General features: G+C 35.7%; 2 protein-coding genes across 2 annotated transcripts in view; one reads left to right on the top strand and one right to left on the bottom strand.

The window, feature by feature from the left end:
• The window catches only part of LOC136040945 (solute carrier family 41 member 1-like), a 48,694-nt gene extending 36,170 nt beyond the window's left edge, over nucleotides 1-12,524 (bottom strand). The window contains exons 1-2 of the mRNA XM_065725387.1: nucleotides 12,441-12,524; nucleotides 705-760 (exon numbers count right to left, since the gene is read on the bottom strand). The gene's annotated coding sequence lies outside the window, so the exon portion shown is untranslated. The remainder of the gene's footprint in view (nucleotides 1-704; nucleotides 761-12,440) is intronic.
• A 3,316-nt stretch (nucleotides 12,525-15,840) lies between these two features.
• LOC136040806 (sorting nexin-5-like) overlaps nucleotides 15,841-17,239 on the top strand; it is a 35,215-nt gene continuing 33,816 nt past the window's right edge. The window contains exon 1 of the mRNA XM_065725137.1: nucleotides 15,841-15,957. The gene's annotated coding sequence lies outside the window, so the exon portion shown is untranslated. The remainder of the gene's footprint in view (nucleotides 15,958-17,239) is intronic.

The following is a 17,239-nucleotide window of genomic DNA, read 5'->3' as shown; positions in this document are numbered from 1 at the left end:
GAATTGAAAAACATATTTTGCTCTCCCCTTAATTTTCGTGAATGGACGTCACTGCATCTGAACGTTCAATCATAGCTACAAACTATAGGGTTCAACACCTTTCTGTTTGAAATGTAGCCATTAGGACCCAACTACAATGACACTTTATTAATATGAGATGTAACTAGCACAAATTTGAGCCAATCAGATAATTCATAGAATTTTCTTACTGGTTAAAAATTCTGATTGGTTCAAATTAGAGTTAACTAAATTACAATATTGGTAAACTTTATTGTGAATGGACCTTTAGTAAACAGAGTGCATAATATGCTTAAGATGTACAAAGGTTGGATTTTGAGGAGGTTAACATATATTTTTTTTTTGGAATGAGGAGGTCAAATGCACAAAGCAACCACAGATTTCATTTAACTCATTTGAGCAGAAGAATTTCCCTCTCAGTATCAGTATTTTATGCAGTATTGCATTGCTTTTCAATTTAACCAAATGTTTGACATAGTTCTATATCATCAAATACTTAATAGGCTACTAAAACTTGAAAAAAACATTTTCCTTCTTTTTCTTAAGATAAATCCAGAAATCCAATCAAAAGGTCGAGATATTCTTTAAGATTATAAAAGTAAAACTACCCAATCATTCTCTTAAGCAAAACTAGCAAAACACAGCATATCAGTTACAAACATGTATGAGCCAAAACTAGATCTTACCCATTTTATGTACACAATTGTGGCAAATGATGCTGAGTAGCCAAGCCAGTGATCCACTAAAAAAAAGAAAATATTAGAATAAGAAACAAAAAAGAAGCTAATTAAAAAAAAGATATTCCCTGCAAAAAAAGGGTTTTGAGTTAGATGGATGGTAGACAATTGCAATGGCTCCTTCTCTGCATGTAGCTGAACCCCTGTGCAACTAAACCTTCATATAACTGAATCACCTGATTAACTGAAATTTGATTTAGTTCTTTCTTCTTCTTCTTCAGCAGACGGGCTTTTCAGTCGATACTATTTAGCCCTTTTCCTTTTGGCTCACTCTGTGGGATCGACAGAGCTATGGAGCTGGTTTGTCTTATATGATTTGTATCTGCTCAGATTTCTTGAAGTATATCTTTTGATACCAGCAGTTGAATTATAAGAGAATATATATTGAGCTCCGTGCTCTGCGAGAGAGTATGGTCAGCAAGACTCTTGGCTGTTAGTGGAATTTTGTGGTGTTTGAAGCATTCTAACATTTTACATCGCAGGGTATACTGTGCAGACGTCAGCATATTACATTCAAATAGGCAGTGATCTATTGTTTCATTCTTAAGATTACATGACCTGCAAAGGGGGGACGAGGGAACTTCGCCACTTGAATTAGGGATCTGACATGAAAATGCCTGAAAATTTAGCCCATTTGAAACTGACCGAATTCTATGATAAATCTTGGAAAGGTGCTTACTTGGGAAAGGTGATAGGGTAGGATTCTTATTATTTAGCAGTACCTCTGTAAGTCTCCAGCGGTAAATATCTCTAATGGGGATTGGTCTCCCACTTGGCTGGTCAATATTTAAAGTATTTTTTGCTATTTCATCTGCCTTATGGTTACCTATTATACCCGAGTGGCTTGGAATATACTGGATATGAGTTAAAATACCTTTTGAAGCAAAAATATCAATAATCCTAAGACAAAGAAATGTGCTAATATCCATCTTATTTTGAGAAGCTGACGAAAGAAGCTCAAGGCTTGACAAAGAGTCAGAATATATTATAAATTTTTAATATTAACACTCATATATTCATTAACCATGAGGAAATCTAATGCCATGATTATGGCATTTAGCTCGGCAGACATTACAGATGAATTATCGTGTAATCTCTCTCCTAAAGCGATATTATGGGTTGGAAAGAATGCTCCGCTTGCCACTTTCTCATTCATTTTGGACCCATCTACAAAAATTTGGAAATGGTTTTTATAAGCAACATTATTTAGTTCAGCAAATTTTTTCTGAATAAAAGAAATGGGGGTAAGTTCTTTGGTCCACTTTGAGAAGTCAGTCTTTATTATGGGGGTTGACCAACTCCAAGGGGGGGTTTGGGGGAATGTGGGTGCAATAGATTTTACTGGCACTGGGAACTTCTTCTGGATATTTGCATATTCATTTGCAACGCCTCTAAACATAGATGGATTTCTTAACCAGTTATGCAGGGTATGAGAATCATTGGCTTCAATTTTTGTAAGGTAATTAATTAGTAGAGATCTTCTTCTTTCATTTATTGGTGATAGTCCACTCTCAGTAAGCAGAAACTTAGTTTTTGTTGGTTTCCTAAGACCAAATATAAGACGAATTATATTATTTTGCGTCGTTTCAATTTTTTGCATGTGGGTCTTAGAACAAGCACCATAAACTATGAGGCCATAATCAATATGGGGTCTTATATATGATTTATAAAATTGGAGTAGTGTTTTCTCATTACAGCCCCAAGGTGTGGCTAGTAGCCTTTTAATTATTCTTATTTTCTATAGCACTTTTTTATTGTGTTTGTGATGTGGAGGTGGAAGTTTAGTTTTTGGTCAAGTATGAGCCCTAGATAATTAATTTGATTGTCCTCTGGGAAAGTATTCCATTTAATGTTAGCCTTGCATTAGAATGATTTCGCTTATGGTGGAATTGGATAATTTTTTACTTTGTGGGTGCAGTAGGTAAAATGGACTTTTGAGAAAACTTTTCAAATTGGAAAAGTGCATTTTGCAACTTTGAATACACAATCTCGAAGGTATTGCCAGTTGCCCATAATACCAGATCATCAGCAAACTGTAGATTGGTATGTGGGAGTTGAAGATGCTCCTAAACATTTTCCGAACAACATGAAGACTGATACCACCAGCCACTCTAAATATTACTGGTATTTTCCTTTCACAATCAATAAACGAAAAAAAAAATTTTTGATTGTGTTTGGCATTCTTCTTGACATTTTCCTAAGATTCGACCTTAATGCTCCAGCTCTTTTTTTTTATAGGATCAAACATGCCCTCTTTTCTTGGTAAAAAAAAACATTTTGTATGTTGAACAATAGGCAACTTACATAACTTATAGCCCTTGCACCAGGGGCTGAGGGTTGTGAACCCTGAAGGCAGTTATTTAACCTTTGAACTGTTTTAATTAAAATAGTCATCTCAAAATTATCAATTGGATGTATTTGGGGAAAAAATGGCAGAATTGTTAACCACAGAGGCAGGGTTATTTGACTATTAGACTATTTTGAACAAACGATTTTTTTTAATGTTGATACATCCATTGTGGGAGGGGGTGGTGGTTAAGAGGAAGAGGTAACTTGCAATAGCCTACAGCCATTGCCCCAAGGACTGTGGCAGTTCTTGTTAATCACATTTTACTATTCGATTAGAAATTGGAAGTTTTAGTGCCCCTGTTAAAAGTCAAAAGTGATTGGAGGGCAACCATCCCCCCCACCCCGGGAAAAACACCTAATGTGGAAAATAACTCCATGGAAAAACAGCCTTACGGAAAAAACCTCACTGTGAAAAATCTCCCTCCAAAAAAACACCCCTTGTGATTGGCTTGTCTCCTTTTCACATGGGAGTTTTCTAGGGGAAGGGAGATCTGAAGGATTTTCTCTGAGAATAAAATTTTTGCATGGATGAGGGGAGGGGGCAAGTGAGCAAAAATCTTGGCATTTACAATTTTATAATAATTTCAAAAAATTAGGCAGGCGCAACAGATATATCCAAGCCATCCCCAATGCAGATTTAGAGCCTAAAGTAGTGAAGAATGTAAATAATGTAAAGATGTCACGATTTAATGACAATGAAAGTGTTAAGTCTCCTGTACAAGTACAAACTATATTCAGTGGGGATATACCCAAAAATGAAACAAGCTCTGAAAGCTACTGGACTGCTAAAACAACAACAACCACAATCTGGAGCCACTTGACCTAGATTCTCATCTCATATCAATACCAAGAGTAAGGAGCAAACACAGTCTGCAAGTCAAGATTTTTTTGCTCTTTGTACTAATTTTGACCAAATTCCTAACAAATTAAATGAGCTGGAATGTTTAGTCTACTGAAAAAATTATGATTTGGTTATCCTGACTGAAATTCGTCCTAAATCAAGCTGCTATAGACTGGAAGAATCTCATGTTTATGTTCTAGGATACAGTACTTTTTCAAAATTATTCTAAATTAGTTGTAGACATGGAGCTCTACAATTAGTCAAAACATGCTACACAATTCATCCTGTAAACATTCCTATGAGTTGGGTTGTGCTGATGAGGCTATAGGGTTTGATCTTTCAGAAACAAATATGTGTAACAAAAGTGTGCTGCATTTACAGAAGTCTCTCTGCTACTAATTCCACAGAGACTGAATGGGTTATTGCAGCTACGATTTCCAAGGCAACTTCAAGTTTTAGACGAAACCTACTTGTGGCAGGTGATTTTAATTTCCCTGACCTAATTTAGAAGGAAGGCTTAACAAATGGATCAACACTAACAAGTAAAAGCAGGCATAATCTGTTTACTGAGCATCTTCATAATTTGTCTATATACTAGACAATTGATCAGCCCACAAGACATCACCAATCTCACAAATCAATGCTCGTAGACTTAGTATTTCCCCAAAATAAGGAACAACTCCAAAAGATCAGTTATCTAACTCCTCTGGGAAAAAGTGACAACATTACAATACAAATAACTTCAACATTTTAAAATACAACAAATGGGTACACAAAAAGTTCATTAACTGACTACAAGGTAATCAGAAGAGAAAATTGATGTTGAATAGAAACCCTTACTTCAGGGGAACATAGACAATCTATGGAATGACTTCAGAAGTCAGTTAATTGAGCTGCAAAAAAAAAACACCAGTTAAAATAATTCCAAAGCCCAAAACATTATCCTCTATGACTCCACAAAGAAATTAACAGAAGGAAATGTTACTGGAAAAAGTACATCAAAAACAGAAAAGTAGACAACTATCAGGAGTTGGCAAGGGCTCAAAGTAGATTATGAAATTTCACTAAATAGTAAGATTCATATTATATCCAACAATGGACCTTATTTCACTCCAAAATGCAAATTAAGGTAATTAGGGTAACAGCTTTATACAAATTTTGGTACTTGTTTCTTATAGCCACCACACTCAAGTTCTGTTGAGAAGTGAAGTTTGGTTAACACTCATGAAATGAAACAAAATATGATGAAAATATGGTACTTGTGTCTTATAGCCACCACATTCAAGAAGTGAAGTTAGGCTAATCATAATGAAATATGCAAAAATATGATGAAAATATAATAGTTTAGTAACAAAAATATGGAAACTACAACAAAGAATTATGGATGGGGGGCTACCCAGACTGCATTATATTAAATACATAACCTAAACTAACCCAACAAACCTAACAAAAATATCACCTAAATATTTAATAAAAATATAGCTACAATGTAGTTTCCCATCAAGTCAAAGCTAATTGTGTGGCATAATGACTATGAAAACTGGTTATTATTTCATATTCCTTTGTTTTATTGATGAGGCTTCTTTGCTATTATATCTAGCTGACAAAAGCACAACACATGGAAAATATATAATTTGAGCAATATATTTGTACATTGGGAAGGGGAGAGTGCCAATGGATAACAAAGGCAGTGATTTTAAGAATGGAGCCTATGTACCAAAGAAGTGCCAACAGATTGGAAAACAGCATTTGTCACCCCTTTGTTCAAAAGGGAAATAAAGCCAGCACAGAAAAATCCCATAAGTATAACTTCCACTGTTGCTAAAATCCTACAATGAGTTGTAAATGACTCTATCATGAAGCATCTGATACTTAATGGGATACTATTGCCCAGCCAACATGATTTTCAACCAGGGAAGTCTTTAGAAATAAATTTGCTGGAGATTTAGAATGCTATAACACACCTGATTGATCAGGGCTTACTTGTGAATGTCTTGGCTTGATCTTGCAAAGTATTTGATGAAGTTCTACATCCACACTTGAATAGTAAACTTGACTCATGTGGAATTGAAGCAGACCTTTTGGGCTGGATCTCAGCCTTCCTATGGATAGATCATAGAGAGAAAAGCTTTTTACTAATGAATGAGAATAAATCCTCTCTGAGATGTAGTCACCAGTAGTATCCAGCAGGGTAGTGTCTTAGGACCCACCCTATTCAATATCTATATAAATGATATTTTCCAATTAACAAATCATCCAACTCTGTGCTGATGACTCAAAGTTGTTTAGTAAAGTTAACCATGAGTCAGTACAAGCAGATCTTGACCATATTCAAAACTGGGCAACAAAATGGCACATGAGCTTCAATACTAACAAATATATTATTATTCATTTTGGCAAGTCCAACCCAGTTTCAAGAATACTATGGTCAATCCTCTCTGAAAGATGTAGTCACCAGTAGTATCCAACAGGATAGTGTCTTAGGACCCACCCTATTCAATATCTATATAAATGATATTTTCCAATTAACTACAAATCATCCAACCCTGTGCTGATGACTCAAAGTTGTTTGGTACACTGCAACATCCACACTGCAAAGTGTGGATGAAGAAAGAGATCTTGGAATCATCATTGACAACCAGAGTAAATTATATTTAAATTGCAAGAAGACTGTGTCTTATGTAACCTCTGACCTAGCACTCTTAAAGAAAACTATATTCAGTAAAACCCCCTATGTTTTTGTGAGGTTGTACAAGGCACTTGTCAAACAGTGCTTGATTTTGGAATGTGCATAGCATCACCAGGATACAGGGGTGATGTACAGCATCAGGAATAGGTGCAAAGGAGAGCCACAAAGGTAGTATCAAAGATGAGAGATAAGCCTTATGATGAACATTTGAAGGAACTGAGATTATCCACACTGGTTTACTGACAACAAAGAGCTGATATGCTTATGACATATAAGCTTACTCCACCAGAAACCCCCCCATAATTCATTTCAATTTCTCAAAATAAAGGCACTAACAGGAGGGGACATTCAAAGCAGCTGTTCAAACCTCTGTCAAAACTTGACACCAGCAACAGTTTTTCTCATGCATGTAACAGATCACTGGAATGGTCTATCACAGGGCTTCTTAAACTGTGGGTCGCGACCCCCAGGGGGGTCGCGAGACTACTGAAAGGGGGTCGCAAAGATCTGATACTTTTCAATCATCATAAATAAAATTTTAAAATTAGTATACACACTACATACAAATATAAATACAAATATAAATCATACATAATACTATTGTAGTTTTAGTATAATTTTTTTTTTTTGAAAAAGTGGCAATGCAAAACAGTTATGTAGGGCCTATAAATGAAAATATGGAAGTAGCATTTAAAATAATAAATACAACGTGCTCCTCGATTTTCAACTGAACCTTCAACGTTGATGTCTGGCCGCTGGCGTCAGTGTTTGCAAGATAACTTAGTGATTATAAGTACCCACACGCCGCGACGCCTTACAGCTTACACATACTGTTTGTACTTCAGTTTGGACTGAGCTTTGTCTTCGTAGTGACATGTGTGTATTTACTGTGTAATTTTCAGTTGGTGTTTTTAATTATTATGTTAAAGTTCAACTACATTTTGTTTAATTATTTATTATTATTTAACCATCATGGATGAATGGCTAATTAAAATTCCAACTAATAAGTCTGCCATGCCGTCACAACCAAGTTGCAGTGCTTCAAATCTTCAAATCCGACTTCTAGAAAATATAAAAGAAAATATGATGAATCATATTTGCAGTATGGCTTCACATGCTCTTCTCACAACAGTGAAGAACAACCAGTGTGCTTAATTTGCAAAGAAGTTTTGGCTGCAGAAAGCATAAAACCGTCAAAACTGCAACGACATTTGAATACTAAACATGCAACATAATCAAAAAAGCCAATAGAATATTTCGAGCATCTTTTGCAAACATCAAATAAAGAAAAGAACACTTTGGAGAAGTATGTGACTTTGAATGATAAATATCAATTGGCATCATATGAAGTTTTGTATTTAATAGCAAAAATGGAAAAGCCTTTTACTATTGGAGAGCAACTTTTACTACCTGCAGCTATAAGAATGTCTGAAATTGTTCATGGAAAACAGTATGCTGCTGAAATTAGTAAAATTCCATCATCAAATGACACTGTATCCAAAAGAATTTCAGACATTAGCAATGATCCATTTCAACAGCTTCTTATGAGGCTTAAAGACAGCTCAAAGTTTGCAATACAACTGGACGAGTCAACAGACATTTCAAAAATGGCACAGTTGTTACTTTTTGTAAGATATATTTATGAGGGATGCATTCATGAAGATATACTGTTTTGTCGTCCTCTGGAAGGTCATACTCGTGGAAAAGATATATATAAAAAAGTAAATGAGTAATTGTGTTGGTGTGTGCACAGACAGTGCTGCAGCAATGACCAGACAAGATCTTGGTTTTACAGCATTTGTTAAAGCTGGAAATAATCATATTACATTTACACATTGTATGATTCACCAAGAGGTACTTGTTGTTAAAAAAATTGCATCAGAATTAAACACTGTGTTTTTTGATGCAGTCAAAATCATTAACTTTGCGATATTACATCTACATCTATGGTTAATATAAATTTCATTATATGGAGGAGGGGGTCGTTTAAAATTTCCTAAGCTTGAAGGGGGTCGCTATATAAAAGTTTAAGAAGCCCTGGTCTATCAAATACAACAGTCTAAACACCTAATGAAAAGTTTTCAAGATGTTGTTAGATAGCAAATATAATGGTGTTCCCTGGAAGTATTAGTGATGCATTTGATGTTTAATCATTCATATCATTAAGTATAGAGCAATTAACAGATCAAGATGGATCTTATTTTGCTCTGAAGTGCAAATTAAGGTAATTTAGACATAGGCTAGGTAAGTAGGTCATTTTAAGAGTTTTTGGAGTTAATTTCAGAATGGGCATATCTTATATAAAAATTTAATTCATTTCAATCAACTACTTCCCAAGGTAGGAAGAAGCATCTGAACTACAATTTTACCATAGTCTATAGTAATGTGCTTTTAGGAATAGTATTAGTAGGCTAAGAATTTTAAAACTTTTAAAAGGGCTGTAGTTTTCAGAATTTTATAGTGTTTTTCTCCAGAGGAGCCCATGACTAAAATAATGCTAAAAAATCTGAGCAAACTTATGAAGATCAACGCCTGATTGATCAACCAGAAAATAAGACTATTACCTTAGGCCCAGGCTAGCCCTATATCCAAATGTTTTTTGCCTAGCCTATCTGTGATTGGTAACAATCAGTGTTGTGCCAAGTACTTCTTTTTTTTACTTAAGTACAAGTACCAAGTACTCAGAGAAATTTTTACTTAAGTACAAGTATTAAGTACTTCTCTAAAAATCTACTTAAGTAATAAGTACTTTTGAAAAAGTACTTCAGTACTTAAGTATTTCGATTTTGCTTCAATATTCAGTATTTTACTCAAGTACTAATGTTTTACTTACAGCAAAAACCCACAAAACACTTCTTTAATATCCATTTCCTTTCCAAGTAGACAAGATAAGCAAGATTCTGCCAAGAAATGGACCACTTTTCAGAAAAAACGATAGTTTTCATGAAAAAAATTAATTGGTTTCATGAAAAATCGAATTTTACTTCAGTTAAGATATAAAAAGAAAATAATTTACAAGGTTCATTCATTACAGCTTCATCATAGCTTAACTTAATTTCTTAGTTGCTCCTTTCAACAGCAGAAGCTTTTCAAACATACCATCTCTGAGCATGTTTCTTTTTGGAGTAAAAATTTCACCACCTTCCAAAAATAGTCATTCTGCAGATGCAGACAAAGGAATGACACAGTTGTACTTCCTGAAAACTTTCATTACCCTTGGGTACACTTTGAGCACATATAGTTCCTTTTGCCTCTCATTAAAATATGATAAAATCTCCACCTTCACAAAACTGGTTTCACAACCACAGTTGCCAGAATTATCATGAGTTGTTTCTTTGTCACTAACATCAAAGTATTCATCTCCAGACACTAAGTGTTCCAAGTCTTTGGTTAACCAAACACTTGGAAAACCATAGGTTCTATCACTATCTAAGATTTTTGACTATCTACCCTGTTTCTACTGCCCTAGCAATGACGCATGGACAGATAATAGATAGACACATCTATTAACAAATGAACTAACAACGTTTTTATACAATCCTAATGAGGGGGAGGGGGATTAATACCAGGTTTGCTTCTCACTCTAGTGTCAACATAGTTCAACTATGTGTCTTGGCTGTTTCTACAATTAGCCATGACTTGATGCCCAAAACAATTCCATTTTAATTCAAAAACCAGCAACAATGAGAAAAATGAGAGGCAAACAATTGTCTAAAGTCAGAATGGGGCCATTATGCATTGAGTGTCAGGCAAGGCAATTGATTCAATTTATAAACTTAGACTTTTGTACTAATAAGAAAGTTAATTTAATGTTAGTTGAACAGTAAGGTGACTGAAGTTGCAAGGGTAATAAGTGTCCAAAGCCTACAAGGGCCTCCTATCTGGCTCAAATGTTATGCAAGTGAACCCAATTATAAGCTAAGACAGTTGGGCGAACAAAAACTGAACTGTCTTTGCTTGTGTCTTGGGTTTGTCTGTCTAGGCTTTTTCACAAGCTCATGTAGTTTTACCAATAAAAATGCCCAAATAGTCAGTAAAATGGTATTACCCTAGACTAGGGAGCTAAGGAAAGAAAAAAAAAAAAAAAGAAAAAAATTTCATTAATTAAAATTAAAATTTGTAACCAAAACCCCTGCCTATAATCCACAAACCTTATATGAGGGGGTCACTATAGATACTGCTCCATCTTTCTGAATTCTTCCTTTATCACAAAAAACTTTCCATTCAATATATATGGTAGTTCCACCATGGTAGCATCCTTTTTTGAAATTTTGCACCAGGCTGGGAGCTGCTGTTCTCAAAGACTAAAATCCACTCATCCACCAACATATAGGCAGTTCAATTTGTCACATTGTCCTGCATTATGCTGGTATAATTTTTCTGTACCAAGAAGAAAGTACTTGAGTACTTAAATACCCTTAAGTACTTCAATTTTTTACTTAAGTATAAGTATTAAGTACTTTAGAAATTTTTTACTTAAGTAGAGTACAAGTACTCAGAATTTTTACTTAAGTGATTACTTAAGTACTTTTACTTAAGCATTTCTCAACACTGGTAACAATGCACCTGGAATGATTACCTTAAATTGCAGTTTGGAGTGATATAAGGATTATCCATCCTGTGATGCTCCATGAGAAAAAAGAATTTGTTTGGTGTAGATTGTGGCTGTTAGATTAGACTCTTGTGGAGGACTCTACAGCTTCCCAATTGTAAAGGAACTCCTGGCAGAGCCATTCCCTATCAAGGTGGGACATGAACATGTCAGTTGAAGTAGCAGAAACTGTTTCTTCAGAGAGCTTGTTCTACATATTGATGATTCTGTGGCTGAATAAGTGGCTTCTATGTCTACTCATGGAATGCTGCATGGAATCAAAGAATGTCCTCTAGTACCAGAATGCAAGGGCTGTGCAAAGAGACAGGGAAGGGTATTTTTAGAGAGGATTTTTGTGGTTAAAATAATGTCACCCCTTTTCTGTTGGTATGTCAGTGTTGGCAGTTTCAAATGATGCAAGAAGTTTTCTTTGTAGCCTAACTACCCAAGGTAAATGTTTAGCTTTGTTCCAAGTACTCTAAAGTCCATATTACTGCATATAGCAAGATTCTGATGATTGTATATTGCTTTCTGTCAGTATTAGAGAAGTGCATTCACTTCTGGTCAACCCTCCTCCTCTATTGGGCAAATATAAAATGCATAAGGTGGGCTTACTTAGAGGTAACATTACCTTTAGAGGGAATTCTATTAGCCCATGAGCCCCACAGACAGCAGGGCGAGGTCTGTCACTCAACAGAGAGTGATAAAATTTGAAAAAAACCTCAAACAAGGTTTATTAAATAAATATAGTATACAGACCTCACCCTGCTGACTGCAGGGCTTGTGGACTAATGTGCTTTACTCTATAGGTAATTTTACCTGCAAGCAAGCCCACTTTATGCATTTTTAAGTTTGCCCCATAGAGGAGGAGGGTCAACCAGAAATGGATGGACTTCTAAAATTAGCATTTCTACATCCTCTAAACTAAACATTTACCCTAGCCTAATTTGGTTTGAGCATTTGTAATTTCTATTTTATCAATTTCCTATGTTCTTTGCAGTTTAGTCTTAGCCAAGGATACTAGAATGCTGATGTGTTCACTAATTAAGAGAAAGAGGATAGCCTAATGATTGTATTTTAGGTTCATATTTAGAAGTTAAAAGCGTAAAATTAGAGTAAGCATATAAGGCATTAAAACGTAAGGGTATTTTAGGTATCTAGGTTCGTATAAACGTATTCTTTAAACAATTCAAGTTTTAGCTCGGGTTTGCCTACCTGGAGAATCCTCAATCTCATAGATTTCTTCAAAAAATGTGCGATAGGGATCCATTTTCAGCCACCTACATCCACCATGGAGTTGGACACCGATTATGCAGATTACCATATTAAGTGCCTGAGGTTCAGGACTTTAAGAACCTGTGTTCAAATATGTTATTCTAGTGCGTCCTAACTTTGAAGGACCCCAACAAGCAAGATGGCTGTATCGTGAAAAGGCTTTAAAACTCCACTGGATTGAAAACGGAGAACCTGAAAGGGATTTTGTCAAACCCGCTTAAAACACGCTTCGAACCTGACCCGAAAATACATTTTAGATACTGGTAGCCTGACAAGTATTAGCAGCAGTATTACCAGTAATGGCAGCAGTAGAGGTTATAGTAGCAGGCATATGTCAGATCAGCATCTCCCTTTGTCTTTGTTGTCAGATCAGCATCTCCCTCAGCATGCCCTGAAAAATTCAAATTAGTATCCTAAGCAGCTCCTGAGATATTGTTGATTTGGCTTGTTGACCACCTGTATGCACATAATGTTTTTTAATATAATCCTGCATTCCCAAAGATATTGCCCTTATAACCTTAGGTTTATTAGTTGTAGTAGAAGTAGTAATAATAATAGTAGTAATAATAGCAGTAGTAGTAATGGAAGTCGTAATCGAAACAGTGATAGTAGTAGTACCTGTAGTAGTAGTAGTAGTAATAGGTGGAGCCGCAGTCAGGTAGTAGTATCAGTAGTATGCACATAACACTTATTCATTAGTTCAATATCCCCCTCAACCTGTTGTAAAAGTTTTAACTTTATGTCGTAAGTCGTTCCTGATATATCGCTGGTACACTTTTTCGACGACCTGCAGGCACATAGTCTGTTCTGATCTAGTTCAAAATCCCTCGCAACAGTCCCTGAGAGTTTCACCTCGATCCCCTTTCCCAAAGAAGTAGTAGCAGTTGCAGCAGCAGTAGTAGTTTCCGTAGTAGTAGTAATAATAGCGGTAGCAGCAGTAATAGTAGCAGTAGTAATGTGTAAACAGTGCCGTTTCATTAATTTTAACATCACCCTAAATAAGGTGCATTTGTTTCAGCTTAATGCCATACGATGTTCCTGAGCTGTTGCTGACACGCCTTTTTGACAGTCTAAATGTACATAATGTGGTTTGATTAAGTTTTACACTTGTGAACTTAACCTTAGCAGTAACACTAGTAGCATTGGTAGTTAAATCAGTAGTAGCTGTAGTAGTAGCATTGTGTAAAAAGTGCCTTTAGGCTAGTTCAAAATCTCCCTCAACATGTCCCGAAAGATTTAACTTAATATTCTAAGTTGTTAATTAGATATTGCTGATACGTCCTATTAATAGCCTGAATGGTCGTAGTGTATTCTGATTTAGCTCAACATCTTCTTCTTGCTTTTTTGTATCTTTGGCTATGGAGCCTTTTGAGGGAGAATCAGAATATTGTGATATAAAATTGTATTAACTGGTGAATAAGACTCTGAACTCTGAACTCAACATTCTCTGAGAGTTTCACCTTAATACCATTAGCCTCAGTAGTATTAGCAGTTGTAGCCGCAGCAGTGGTAGACGTAGAAGAAGTATGCACAACATAAATGTTTCATCCCCTAAATAAAATGAAACTTTCACTATGAGTGAAAGTTGAAAAAACTCAAAGCAATACACACTATGAGTAAAACTCACTTTCTTGAGTGAAATCAACATTCCCCGAATGGTTCACCTTAATACACTTAGTCTCAATAGTAGTAATAGTTTCAGTCATTGTTAGTAGTAGTTAGTAGTTACGGTATCAGTGGTAGCAGCACCAGTTGTAGCAGTAGTAGTTGTAGCAGTAATCGTAGCACACACACAGTACCTTTTGGTTCCTTTAACATCTCCCTCTACATTACTTGAAAATTTTGTCTTAGTGCCCTTAGCCTTAACATTATTAAACTTAAGGGAGAAGGAGGGAGACAAGTATATAATATGATTGGTAACTATAGGTGTCACCCCTCAACATACATTTGTAGCTTGCCTTAAATTCCCGTCTTTTTTCCTAACTGCCTTAGGGGATAATCAAAAATGGCTTAGAACCTATAAGTCACTGTTATTGACCAAAGTGTCAGACCAAAACAAGCTTGAGCGTGAGCTCGAACTCTTAACTAAGTGATTTGAACGTTGATTCACGAAAAAGTAGGAAAATTTGAAACTAGAAAGTAAGATCAATGAAGAAAAATTAAATTCACCTAGTATAAAAACTCATACAGAAATATTACTCCTATAAGCCAACGTGTTTGTTTTTGTTCATATTTAAGCTTGAAAAATTAATACATTTAAAGCACGGATAAAAGCACCTTATACATAGAAGAAACATCCAGGGGCGTCCCGAGGAGGTAGGAGTGCACTGTCCTCTAATATTTTGGCATCCAGTAACAGAAACAGGCATTCTGGTGAAGCCTCACTGCCTATTTCAAATATTTTTCTTCCGTCCATTTCCATATAGCAAAATTTAACGCACATATTTGATTCCCATTCGCAACCCAATTTTTGCGGATTCGGTATTTTTATCACACTAGTTCCATCTAACTGAAAATTTGGTGATTTAACATTTTCATTTGGTTCTTTTTTGCTACTATTTAACAAATTTGGCGAATTTGCTCGTTCTATCGTGCTAGTTCGGCTCATTCGCAAATCAGATAATTTGACATGTTTATTACTGTCCATTAGATTCCTCTTGTAATTCATTAAACATTCGCAAATTTGTTGTTTTAGGCAGTTAAAACACAACCAAAGTCGATTGTTCTAATTGTCCTGGTCTGTCACTAAATTTGTTAAAGTATTTTCTTGGATCCTATCTGATCCATAAGGAAACTTGTAGAATTCGAGCATTAGGCCTATCCTGGTACCTGATTTGCATTGGTTTAGTAAAGATTCGATAATTTCAGCTTGTTTACATTCATTACTGAACTGTGCAGTTTGAGTTAGCAGTAGTATTAGTAGCAATAGCTAGTAATATGCGCATAGTCTCTTTTAGTTTTAGCTCTTTTAGTTCATCTCAACGTGCCCTGAAAGTTTCGACTTAATGCTCTAAGATGTTTATACACATCTTATACACATGTTATAATGTGTATAACAGTATCAGTTTTGCTATTATGTAAATAAAATGGCAGCCTTGAAACTTTTATAGGATGCCTTTGACGGGGATTGGGGCACAAAGGGATACGAGGGAATTAGGCGCTGGCCGCCCTCCTATCACTAGTGACTCTTCAAAAGGGTCCAGAAATTTAATTTCCAATGAAATGAACTCCTAAAAAGCTTGTAAGACAATTCTTTCCATAGGACTACAAAGATGCTCAGGAATGATTAGTAGTGAATTGAATTGATGGTTTCTTAATAATTTGATTGAAACGGTTATGAATTCGGGCTGCAATTCGGGTCCAGAATTGAAAAAACGACAAATATTTCAGCAGATATTTTAAAATATATTTGTATGGGCAGTTAATATTGAGAAGGAAAATTATTCTGGAGGCAGAGGTGAATATTCTGCACATTCCTTGCTAACAAAATCTTTTTTGCTCTCAAACGGAATCGACAAATTTTATAATAACATATTATAGCTATGTTTCACTTACATGGCAAGTTGCTATTCTCTAGGGCCTAGGCTAAATGCAAAAACTGCTGATTTAGGCTAGTTATTTTTGTTTGTGTTTTACCTTAAAATTATCTTAAATTGCAAGTCCAGTGAGATAAGGTGGTGATGAGCCTGCTGTGGAACATTTGCTGGTGGTTTGACATGACTATGGTCTGGCATCCCAGGTTAGTCTATACTCTACATTGGTCCAGTCCTGATCAACTCCTTTCGTGAATGTATTTATGGTTTGGGACTGGATGGTGGCTTTGGAGAGTCTGTTCCAACAAGAGACAGCACATACAGAGAAAAATTGCTGTCACTCATGGTGACAGGAATGGGGGACTTACAGCTTCTTTGTGTTACCTCTTGTTGTACTTGCAAGGGATAAGGAGAATACTTGACTTAAGAGGTTGTTTTCTAGCAGGTTGCAAGTAGCAAATGCATCTCCTCTCATCCTTCAGTAGACTAGGGTGGGAGTTTGAGGTATACAAGACAATCATCATACAGTTTGTCTTGCAAAGCTAGTATGAGCTTTGTTGCTTACCTTTGGACACTCTCAAGTGCTTTAACATACATTTTATAATGAGGAGATGCTAGGTCATTCCAAATTCTAGGTGTGGATGTACAATAGCATTGTATAACTTTGCAACCACACATGGCTTCCTGGTAGTAAATGTTTTTTTTTATGAGCCCTAGGACTTGGTTTTCTTTAGCAATTTAAGTTTGTGTATGGCTGTGGAACTTGAGTTTGTCATCAACAATAGCATCCAAGTCCTTCTCCTCACAGCCTCAAGTAGGTCATCTCCAACATAGTAAGGTTTTCTAGGATTGTTGTATCCAAGATATCAAGATATCTAGGATTGTTGTATCTCAAGTAGGTCATCTCCAACATAGTAAGGTTTTCTATGATTGTTGTATCCAAGATGCAGGACTTTGCATTTTGACATGTTGAACCACAAACCCTAATCAGATGACCATCTGGATAGTTGATTCAAATCTTCTTGCATTGTTAGGGGATTAGAGCTAATTTGGGCCTGTCCCAAGAGCATGCAATCATCAGTATATAATGTCAGTAAGTTTTTCAGGTGAGTTGTAGTCATTAATATATATGCTGAAAAATGTGGGCCCTAGGATTATGCCCTGTGGGACTTCACTAATGACAGGAATTTCATCAGAATAAATGGT

Source organism: Artemia franciscana, chromosome 21, assembly GCF_032884065.1.
Source record: "Artemia franciscana chromosome 21, ASM3288406v1, whole genome shotgun sequence".
In the NCBI taxonomy this organism is placed as follows: domain Eukaryota; kingdom Metazoa; phylum Arthropoda; class Branchiopoda; order Anostraca; family Artemiidae; genus Artemia; species Artemia franciscana.
Note: the sequence above shows the minus strand (reverse complement) of the source record. Positions and strands in the feature narration are given on the sequence as shown.